This window comes from Kogia breviceps, chromosome 4 (assembly GCF_026419965.1).
Source record: "Kogia breviceps isolate mKogBre1 chromosome 4, mKogBre1 haplotype 1, whole genome shotgun sequence".
NCBI classification, from domain to species: Eukaryota; Metazoa; Chordata; class Mammalia; order Artiodactyla; family Physeteridae; genus Kogia; species Kogia breviceps.
In genome coordinates, this window is record NC_081313.1 from 49,169,311 (window position 1) to 49,180,952 (window position 11,642).

Sequence of the window (11,642 nt, forward strand, 5' to 3'; positions counted from 1 at the left end):
CTAATAGTAGGGAAGCATGTACACATGGGTGAACCTGGGTAAGACATTTAATATGGTTTGGGGATTAGAGTCAGCCAGAGGGTGGACTTGGTGGGGATTAGTCAGAATTTGGAAACTAGGTGAGTCTGTGGTCTTATCTTGGACTATATGGTCTGGATGAGCTGCTGTTAAAACATTTGGGCTAAGATAGTTCGTCTTACATGCCACAATTTAGTACAATTTATCTATTTCATGAGTCATGGTATAATTTTGCAAGCTGTGAGTTCTATTTCAATTCTTGGTTACTCTTTCTTGAGCCTGAGCTGAAGGAGAGGCCATGATCTCTGGGACATGCTTAACTTGGATCTGTGCTATTGTCCTGCGCCTGCTGATCAGAAGGTTATTCAGAGAATGTTGTCTGCAGTTGAATTAGAGTTAGTTCCTCGTGTTTGGGACATTGTATGTTCCATAATCTATTTGGATATGGATTGATTAGATTTGCCAGTGTCTGAATAATTAGTCGTCCACCTGATGGTTTGTTAGAGATGACCATCATTAAAAATGGAGCTGTCTCGGGCTTCCCTGGTGGCGCAGGGGTTGAGAGTCCGCCTGCCGATGCAGGGGACACGGGTTCGTGCCCCGGTCCGGGAAGATCCCACATGCCGCGGAGTGGCTGGGCCCGTGAGCCATGGCCGCTGAGCCTGCGCGTCTGGAGCCTGTGCTCTGCAACGGGAGAGGCCACAACAGTGAGAAGCCCGCGTACAGAAAAAAAAGAAAACAAAATGGAGCTGTCTACTAACAATTTATAATCTTGAACCGGCAGAGAGGCAAGAAAATAGCCAAGAGGATATGGCACAAAAACCATGCAAAGCACTGCAAGGTAATTAGTGGTTTCTGCCTCTGGAGAGGTTTGGTTTGGAAGGTATTAGTTGGAAGCCATCTACCTCATATAGTCTTCAATTTGGGGACTAAAAAGCCTTGGACATCATCACTCAGTCACAGTTGACTTTTCCTGCTGGTATCAGTGGTACCTGTCAATTATTTCCTGTAGTATCATAGTCCAGGGTGTATAGCACACGCCTTTGCTTAGGTTCTTTTGGTGTTTATCCTAGAAGATTCAGTTCCTAATCTTAAGCTGATGGCAGGGGCTTTTAGGTGAATATTAGGAGAAAACAGATACCCTTTTGGATGATATGATTAAAGGGCTCTGGTTAACTTATAGTAACAGTATTAGAGTAGAGGAGAGTGGAATTCTATATTAAGCAAAAATACATAATTGTTTTCATAAGGATTTAGTCATGGATTTTCCTAGATTTAGAACATGATATGGATTGTGACGTCTTGACAAATCTCCAGGCCTTCAATTTATCCACAAAAGTATACATGAATGTTACTAGTTGTTACTAGTTACTAGTTGTTACAAGCATGCTTTAACATAGAGGCAAAAATATTTTGTACACATTGTATCATCTTTTATATGAACATAAATATGCTTCTTTCTATGTTAAAACACGATTATTGAAATATATTTATATTAACTCATTTTACTTGTATATAATTCATCTTGGAAGGCTGAACTCTTTTTAATGACACTCTTAAAATAGAATTTATCTTATGGAAAAACATAAGATAACCTATCTCCTGTTTGAGTAAACTTTGAAAACTCTGTAAGGAGACTGACCATTTAGTCTTAGAAGAACCTAACTTTTTACCCAAACTACTTCTTTGCATTTTATAAATTGGTAAGGAATTCAGTTAGATCCTCAGAAGCTTCATAAGCTTCATTCCCACTCAAAATTAAAAATATGTTCTCGGGCTTCCCTGGTGGCGCAGTGGTTGGGGGTCCGCCTGCCGATGTGGGGGACGTGGGTTCCTGCCCCGGTCCGGGAAGATCCCACATGCCGCGGAGCGGCTGGGCCCGTGAGCCATGGCCGCTGAGCCTGCGCGTCCGGAGCCTGTGCTCTGCACCGGGAGAGGCCACAACAGTGAGAGGCCCGCCTACCAACAAAAACAAACAAACAAACAAAACATATATATATATATATATATATATGTATGTATATATATTCTCATCAATTTTTAAATGTAAAAAGTGAATATGTTTAGACTACTCTTGATTAATATTTATTTTGATTGAAAAATGCCAAAAATTCATGTGTGGCTGATATTTTTGAGCAGAGAACCTGTATCTTGATCTTAATAGTTTTAAAAGCTAACTTTTTGTTTTGTTTCTTCCTTCCTTGGTTGCTACCCAAGTCCCAATGTTTGTTATTTCCTAAAGTGACAGTTTTAGCAGAATTTGAAGTTTTGTTCCTATAAAAGTATGAAACCATTAAAGAAATAAGTTCAGTTTCATCTTGGCATTTATTTGCAAATGGGATACTATTTTTGGACGGCAGGCTGACATCTGTCTAAGTTATTTTCTAATTAATCTGACATAAACTTTCTGAGGTGGTATTTTCTACACCATTGGTCTCAACTTTTAAATTATGCCTCCATCAGCAAAATATTTTGAAAATGTCTCTCTGTAAAATGTGTGTGTATAGTTTTTTCAAATTGTGTACTTCTACTATTGTCATTCTGTATGTTAAATGTTAAGAAAGTCTAATTTCTAATTTTGAGATAAAAATAGAAATTCTATTAATTTAAAACATATTTTCTGGGGTATATAACCCCGTTTTTGAAACTACAGTGTTATAGTTCTCATTCTTTTTTCTAAAGATTCTAACTTACCAGGTACTTGTAATTTATTTTATTTTATTTATTTTTGGCTGTGTTGGGTCTTCGTTGCTATGCTCAAGCTTTCTCAAGTTGTGGTGAGCAGGGGCTACTCTTCATTGCGGTGTGCGGGCTTTTCATTGCGGTGCTTCTCTTGTTGCGGAGCACGGGCTGTAGGTGCACAGGCTTCAGTAGCTGTGACTCACGGGCTCTAGAGCGCAGGCTCAGTAGTTGCGGCGGTCGGGCTTAGTTGCTCTGCAGCATGTGGGATGTGGGATCTTCCTGGATCAGGGCTCGAACCCGTGTCCCCGGCATTGGCAGGCAGATTCTTAAGCACTGCGCCACCAGGGAAGCCTCTCATTCTTAGTGATTTTTCTGCTCTCATGTTTCTTCAGGATGCATCTCACGTCTATAACGGGGTAGTGATTCTCAGCTGGGGAGAGAATCTGAGAGGAGACGCCTGAGAAAGGTGATTAGAAAAGGCCTGCCCATGACCCCCATGCGAACTCCCTGCCCTGCTGTTCTTGCCACCCCAGCCATCCCACCTCATGGAAGTGTGGTGACTGCTAGAAACAGTTTGTTTTGTAAGTAGAATCATTTTTAAAATGTGCTGGGAGAATCTATGACTTAAGGGTTTTACAGGGACTCTCAATTTGTGATGTAAATAGTCAGTTGTTTTTGGGGAGTGTAAATCCATATTTCCATATGCTGTTGGCCTAAGGAGTTCTCTAGCATGAAAATATTAGGTGATGGCAGGGGGACCTGATCATGAGGGGCTCAGAAGCTTTCATTTTAAGTGTCAATTAGAATGGATAATTGAAGCCAGTATCCCGATAATTCAGACCAAATTCCTTCCTTTTTTTGGTTTTTCATTAAAAAAAAATTGAGGAATAGTTGATGTACAACGTTATATGTTACAGGTGTACAATATAGCAATTCACAGTTTTTGAAGGTGATACTCCATTTATAGTTATTACAAAATATTGGCTATATTCCCTGTGTTGTACAATATATCCTTGCAGCTTATTTTATACACAGTAGTTTGTTCCTCTTAATCCCCTACCCTTATATTGTCCCTCCCCCTTCCCTCTCCCCACTGGTGACCACTAGTTTGTTCTCCGTATCTGTGAGTTTGTTTCTGTTTTGTTATATTCACTAGTTTGTTGTATTTTTTAGACTCCACTTATAAGTGATATTATATAGTATTTGCCTTTCTCTGTCTGACTTATTGCACTTAGCATAATGCCCTCCAAGTCTATCCATGTTGCTGCAAATGGCAAAATTTCATTCTTTTTTATGGCTGAGTAGTATTCCATTGCGTATACATACCACATCTTCTTTATCCATTCATCTGTTTGGTTTATTTTTTTGAATTTTATTTTATTTTTTTATACAGCAGGTTCTTTTTAGTTATTCATTTTATACATATTAATGTGTATATATGTCAATCCCAATCTCCCAGTTCATCACAGCTCCACCACTTAGGTTGCTTCCATATCTTGGCAATTGTAAATAGTGTTGCTATGAACATTGGGGTGCATGTATATTTTTGAATTAGTGTTTTTGTTTGAGATATACAGGGGTGAATTATTTTAAAAAATCCCTAATCTGTGCTTCTTTTCTTGACCAGTCTCAGCAACCTGAGCAATATTTCTGAGAGAATGTTCTAACAATAGTCCCAAGAGGAAGCCCTGAAGAAAGGTTCTGTGATCAAATACGTTTGGGAAACACTTCCTTCTTGTCCCTTCTTTTGGAGAATCACCAGGCATTAAAGATTATGAGATGTCCTGCAGTAAAGAACACTTTGAACTCTGTTTAACCCAGTGTTTCCTGAACTTCTTTGACAGAGAACCCTTCATTTATATAAAATTTGTTAATTTAGTGTAAAACTGGTGATCTTTGAAATATACTTTGGGAAGTGCTAGAGTAAAAAATATATATGTGTATATATATATATGTATATATGTTTCTATAGCCACAAATGCTGGAATGAAAAGTCCCCATCGATAGCCACATGTCTGGGGAGAAGCCAGTATGGCTGGGATATGAATCGTCCACTATCACATCATAGTTACCTGTTGCTGCTGCTGCTGGTGTAAGGGGTTTGTTAAGGAGACCCTCCAGGCCATCACTGGGCTTGTTAATAATTCAGCTTTATCCCAAAGAGAATAGCTACCTGGTGCCTTGGAGAGAGCTGCTAGGCTGGAGGTTGGCCCCGTGCTAAGCTAGAGGTTTGCCCAGAGCTTCTTTCTCCTGAGACCCACCCACAGTTCTGCTGTCTTCTGTGGGGATGGGGAGGAACAGGGTGGAGTGTCTTCTGCAGAGTGGAGAGGCCCAAGGACTGTGTCAGTGAAGACACTAAAGAAAGTGGGGAAAGATGAGATTGAATAGTGGGAAAGCCTTGAGCTCCCCCTAGAGGTACGTATACAGTCATCACTATTGTGGCAGGAAACTTGAAAATAAAAATTTTTTAGACTTGCATATCATAGATATTATTTGAAGTTCCATTTAATCTTTTATTTAAAAAGTAAACAGTGGTTATCATTTAATATTAGCACTTATTTGAATTTAGATGCTATTTTTCAACGGCAGTATTTATGCAGTAGCTACTCCTATAGAAGGACTACAAACCAGTCAGCATTCACATCCTTTTTGGGTAAGAAACAGTGACATATGGACAGTGCAGAAGACCAATCTGTAAATACTACATTTTACCTGAACATAAGTTTAGCTAATGTGACTTTTATGAAGTCTTCAGATGCAAACTCTTTATCTTCCTTCCCCAAACTGAGCTACAGAGGAGTTTTCCTATTTACTTACCTCTGTTTGGGAGGTGACAGGCCCTTCTCTTAAATGTTATGACATTAAGAGATGCTTTCCCTTAGTATTCCTGCAATACTTACAATTCCTTTAAGACCATTTTAGAACGATGACTGTTCTAAATTTGTGCCCAAATGCATTGTTCTCTATTTTATGATGTTTATGAGGAAGGTGGGCTGAACCTGAAGAGCTTGTCCCTGGTTGCATCCAACCCTTCCCACACTGTGATTTGGAGAAGGTCCTGTAGCTTCTCTGAGCCTGAGTTTTATATGTTTATAATGAAATGCTGCAGTAGCCCAAGTTGGACCCACACTACCATTTGTGCTAATGGAAAGACAACGCCACGTGGGGAGCAAATTGAAGCATATTTGTCCTCAGCTGTCTGGGGAAGGTGCCAAGGGGCAGGCAAAGTCACAATATAATCATGGTACATCTCCTGAGAGGTTCAGTTTTCTCAGAGATTTAGGCGGAGGCAATATTATTTTTACATTAAAGCAAAAACAGTTTTGTTTGAGAGCAACATAAAAAGACATGAATCTTCAACACAAAACATAAGAATGAATTTTAAAGCTTCCAACAGGCCCCCAGGGCATGCATTCACTTCTCTTTACAGTTAGGGGTTATTTCAAGAAAATGCCTTGAGAAGCATTGAGCTGGATCCACAGGGCCTGAGGATAACACCAATGGAAACTGAGAGCTGACTTGTCCCATCGTCCCACCCTCGTCTTCCTCAGGCTCCCTCTGGGTCAGGTGCCCATCCTACTCTTCTCCCCATACTCTAGAGATGGTCACATCTGTTACACGATCATTGCGTGCCAGACATTGTGCCAAGCCCTTTACATACGGTACTTTAGTTAATCTTCTCAAGAGTTAAATAAATAAATGGAATAAGTAAGTTAATTATAGAGTAATTATCCCATTTTACAGATGAGGAAACCAAGACACAGAGATTTTAAGTTATTTGCCCAGTCAGGGAGGGCCAGAGTCAGAAAAGGAATGCTTGGTCTCTTAGCTATCTAGTGCGGCGTTTCCCCTCTGACGGCGTGGGAACGCTGATGACACCGGCCTCTAGAGGTGAAGAGGTGGGAGTGCAGGAAAAGGAGTGGAGCTGGAGAAATTCACCCCTCACATTCAGAGACTGAATTTTAAGTGCCATAGCAATATAAGCGGTGGTATATCGTGACTGCATTATCTAGATGCCTTTTTAGAATCTAGGAGGTTCCAGTGTGTACAGTTTGACCCAAGTCTCATATTTCATACAGATTTATCATTTTGCCCAATTTGGGGTGTGGGGCATATTACCATAATAAACACCAAGGTCAAAATAGAGAATGTCCCAGATAGATAAAGAGCCTAGAGGTTTTTAGATCTTTAGTGCTGCTAAAATAGAAAACGGGGAATGAAGACAGTTTAGTTCAATTTAAGGAGCTTATATTAGGCATACATGGGGGGCAACATCATATGATGTCACAGCTTCCTGCAGGGCTGACCCCACAGTTCGTGGAGGAGGCACCAAGACTGGTATGTTACTGCATCACTTATTGAAACAATTCCCTTTGTTTAGCACTGTGGTTGTTGGCCTGATGAGGGAAAATTGTGAGAAATTTTGCTTGCTTTAAAAGTCTTGGTGCCTAGTCTGGCTGTCCCTTTGCTTCTGTTAATGTTGTCTGTGAATCAGGGTTTGGAATTATTAATTATGAAGGGAACCCCAGATGACGGGCTTAGGGTCATCTCATCTTCCAAATCCTGCCTGTGGTTCCAGGAGGAAGACATTTAATGAACTCTGGTATCTTTAGGAAGCTTTATTTGAAATTCATTTGGGTGCAGCAGTTTTATGGGTGCAATCAGAGATCCAAACACTGCTTAATCCAAATACTGCTTAATTCTAGGCAGGAAAAAAGTGAATGATCTGTGCCTTATCCAAACCCTCAGTTAAGCTTGTCACGTTCCCATTAGCCTTTAGAAACCAGAATGACCCAAACTGTAATTAATCCTAAGTATAATGAGATACAAAGGCATATTTTTTCCTTTAATTTTTCTCTCTCTTACCAGCAAAGAATTTTAAACTATAGCTACAGTACTTAAAAGTTTACATTTTGAACTGGCAAAGAGTAGAGAATAATGTGAAATCATCAGCAGGTTGATACATTAGAATATTCTTGTGAGAACATTAAAAACATCTATAGTACAACTTTTTCATTTATCCTTTTGTCAAATATTGCTTAGAATCATTCAGTATCATAATCTATATTAACGCTATTCTACTTTATAAAGGACTTTGAAATAACACAAATTATGTTTTATGACATCTACTATGACGCTGGTGTTATCATCCCCACTTTGTATTTGAGGATACTGAAATTTAGAAAAGATAAGTAACTTGCCTAACTGCATACAATAGTGGACACAGGGAGGAAAACCATATATTTTAACAATGAGTTCAGGATTTTTCCACTAAGCAATTTGGTTTTCTGCTGTTTTATTTTCAGTTTGGGGTAATAGGCATATTGGTTGCTACTTACATTTGCTTGTCGCCTCTGGCTTGATGTTCTCGTTGGCCTTCCAGTTGGCTCTGGGCAGTCAAATAACTACCAGTGCCAGGCAGCTAATGTAAATAAGTGTGGTGGGCTGGGTGTCAGAATAGGGAGTGGTGAGGACTGTGGCAGATTGGAGAGAATACACTCCTTAAAAGAGAATGCCTTGTTTATCTCCACTGGGTGTGCTGGCCTGGCACTGCCAAATCTCTGAAATTTTTAAAAATTATTATTTGACTCACTTAACTTTTACTTTAATTAATTAATTAAAATGTATTTGACACAAAACATTGTATACATTTAAGGTGTACATGTTAATTTGATACATTTCTATATTATGTATTTATATGATATGATTGCCATTGTAGCGATAATTAGCACATTTATCATGTTACATGATTATCATTTCTTTTTAGTGGTTGGAATACTTAAATTCTAGTCTCTTAGCAAGTTTGATTATAATACAATAGTGTTGTTTATACTCACTATGCTGTGCATTAGATCTCTAGCACTTATTTACTACTCACTGCAAATTTGCACCTTTGAACAACATCTGTCCTATCCTCCCAACCTCCATCCCTTGATAACCACAACTTTACTCTCTGTTTTTATGAATTTGGCTTTTTTAGAGTCCATGTGTAAGTGATATCATATAGTGTTTGTCTTTCTCTGTCTGACTTTCTCATTTAGCATAAAGTCCTCATAGTCCATCCATGTTGTCACAAATGGCAGGATATCCTTCTTTTTCATGGCTGAATAATAGTGTGTGTGTATCTATCTGTCTATCTATATATAGAGATATACACACACATATATATACACACACACATATATATACACATCTCATCCATTCATCTCTTGATGGGCATTTAGATTGTTTCCATATCTTGCCTGTTGTGAATAATGCTGCAATAAACACTGGAGTGCATAGATCTCTTAGATTCTGTTTTCGTTCTTTGGGTATACACCCAGCAATAGAGTTACTGGATCCAAATCTCTGAAATTTTTAAGATGAGCCCGAGATCTCAAATTTATTTGAAATCCCTCAATTTTTTTTTTTTTTTTTTTTTGTGGTACGCAGGCCTCTCACTGTTGCGGCCTCTCCCGTTGCGGAGCACAGGCTCCGGACGCGCAGGCTCAGCGGCCATGGCTCACGGGCCCAGCCGCTCCGCGCGGCATGTGGGATCTTCCCGGACCGGGGAAGAACCCGTGTCCCCTGCATCGGCAGGCGGATTCTCAACCACTGCGCCACCAGGGAAGCCCGAAATCTCTCAATTTTAAGTGTTGGCAAATAAAAAAATTCTTTTTGTTTTAAACTCTGTAAGCCAAACAAAATACATCTATCCAGTGAATTCAGCCCATGATTGCCAGTTTGTGACATGGGCTTTTTTTTTTTTCTTTTGATGTACATATGCAGAGGGAGGGAGGGAATTTCAGTATCATTTACTCAGACTGTAGATGCTTACTCTTCTTCTTTTTTTTTTTTTTTTACTATATTAAAATACTGAGTTTATTTCACATGTATATTTTTGTCTCCCCACCATTTCCATTTGTCTGACCACCACTACTACTATGTCCTATCATAACATTCCACACATACTTAAAACCAAGCAAAGGGTGGAGTTCCATCTTTAAAAACGAAACAGGCATTTTGGACAACACATTCTTGGCAATGGAACCTGGACAACATTTACCAGACACGGTAGGGAAAGTTCTCACTCTGCATTATAAAAAGGACAGCCAGATATCAACTGGTACAGAAATAAAATAAGATGGAAAATTTTAACAAACTGTTTAAACTATTTTCTTAAAGAGACTTCCTCCACTGCCAGAGATCTTGAATAGCCTCCTGGTCAGTCATCCGGAAACAATTCTTCACATAATTGATGAATTTGGCTTCCACTTTGGGAAGGGAACCACCTTTTTCTATACTTGCTTGCAGTTTTGCTTTAATATCTTCTACAGAGCTAGGTCCTTTCAGTGTTTTAGGAGTTTTTTCCTGTTTTTTGAAGGATTCTTGACCTTTTGATCTTGGTGTTGAATGGTTTTGAGTCTTTTCCATTCTGGTTTGATTTTTGTGCATTTTTGGCTGGAGTATCTCGTACAGATTTCTTTACTGGAGCTTTTTCTTCATCTTCATCATCATCGTCGTCGTCATCATCATCATCTTCATCTTCAGCAGCAGCAAGTTTTACTTTTTTCTGTGGAACCTTGCTTCCAGGGCAGAAATTCCAGGGGCAGAACGCCTTCCAGATATACTTAGGAGTTTCACATCCTCCTCCTCTTCATCTTCTGACTCTGCATCTTCCTCCACAGCTACTAAGTGCTGTCCGCTAATATGCACAGGCCCTGAACCACACTTCGACCGTAAGACCACAAGTGGTGTTATTTCAAAGCCCCCAAGGGAAACCGTTGGCTGCATAGACATTTTCAAAGTTGCCAGTGTTACTTTAATTGGACTGCCTTCATAATTCATCACCTCTGCTTCGACAATGTGCAATTCATCCTTTGCGCCAGCCCCTAAACTGCCCGTTCTTGAAGATAACTGGTGCTCATTTTCATCATTATCCACCTTAAAGTGATAATCTTTGTCGGCCTTTAGTTCACAACCGAAAAGATAGTTCTGGGGCCTCAGGGGGCTCATGTCCATGTCCATCAAATCTTCCATGGGTTGGTGGCACGCACTTCGGTGAGAGAGAAAGTGGACGGAGATAAAAGACTACCGTTCGAAGGAACAGTCACACAGGACGGAATCAGACCAGGGACACTTACTCTTCTTGAAGCCAGGAAGTCTGAGCAAAGCTGAGGAGATCCGCTGGGGGGTTTCCAGGCTGCTTTAGTGTGAGCTATTTGGGGACTTCCCTCTTCTTGCAGAACTGTCTGAAATGAGGGAGACTTTCTCATAATTAGGGGCTGACCACCAAGCACCCACTGTCTCTCTCTGAGCATTGCCCACACTCCAGTACTTGGCTGTGTGCGCTGTTTAATATCCTTTCTGCTTTTCCTATACTTCCTTTATTCCTTGCCTCTCCTTGGGGGAATTTTACTTTGAGCTGATGATGAAAATGAAATCAGAACCATTTGCAGACTTCTCAAACAAAAAACCTTTAGAAGAGGGCAAAGTTATTGTTTTAAAGTAAATTTCTTTTTGTTGTATGATCTATGGATTTTATTTGTCCAGTTTCCTGTCCCTGAAAAGACAGAAAATTAAAAACTAAATTGATTGAATTTTCTCAGATGCAATCAAATTTGTATTTCATGTTAAAGTTTTTGAATTTTAATCAAATCTGGCACAAAGTGACCATATCACTGTTATATGACCCCCTGCAAAAGGAACCATGATTCTGAGATTTTTCTTTATTGTAAAATTTAGATCTTCTGTTTATGTCTGATAAAAGTCCATCTAGTTAGTTTAATGTGCTATGACCAAGAGGTTCTTTCACTGTATCAGTGGAATGGTTTGAACATTTTTGATCCATGGAGGTGTGATGAAAAGTCAGATAAAGGATGCATGAAGAAATGCTACTATTAAAAAGTAGTAGTAAAAAACTATTAAAAAGTATTATCTGCTGAGTACTTACTATTTACCAG

The 11,642-nt window shown here is 39.5% G+C and overlaps 1 pseudogene; it reads right to left on the reverse strand.

Annotated features, from left to right (window-relative positions):
• Window positions 1-9,547: 9,547 nt before the first annotated feature.
• LOC131756418 (nucleophosmin pseudogene) lies at window positions 9,548-10,760 on the reverse strand (annotated as a pseudogene).
• Window positions 10,761-11,642: the final 882 nt, after the last annotated feature.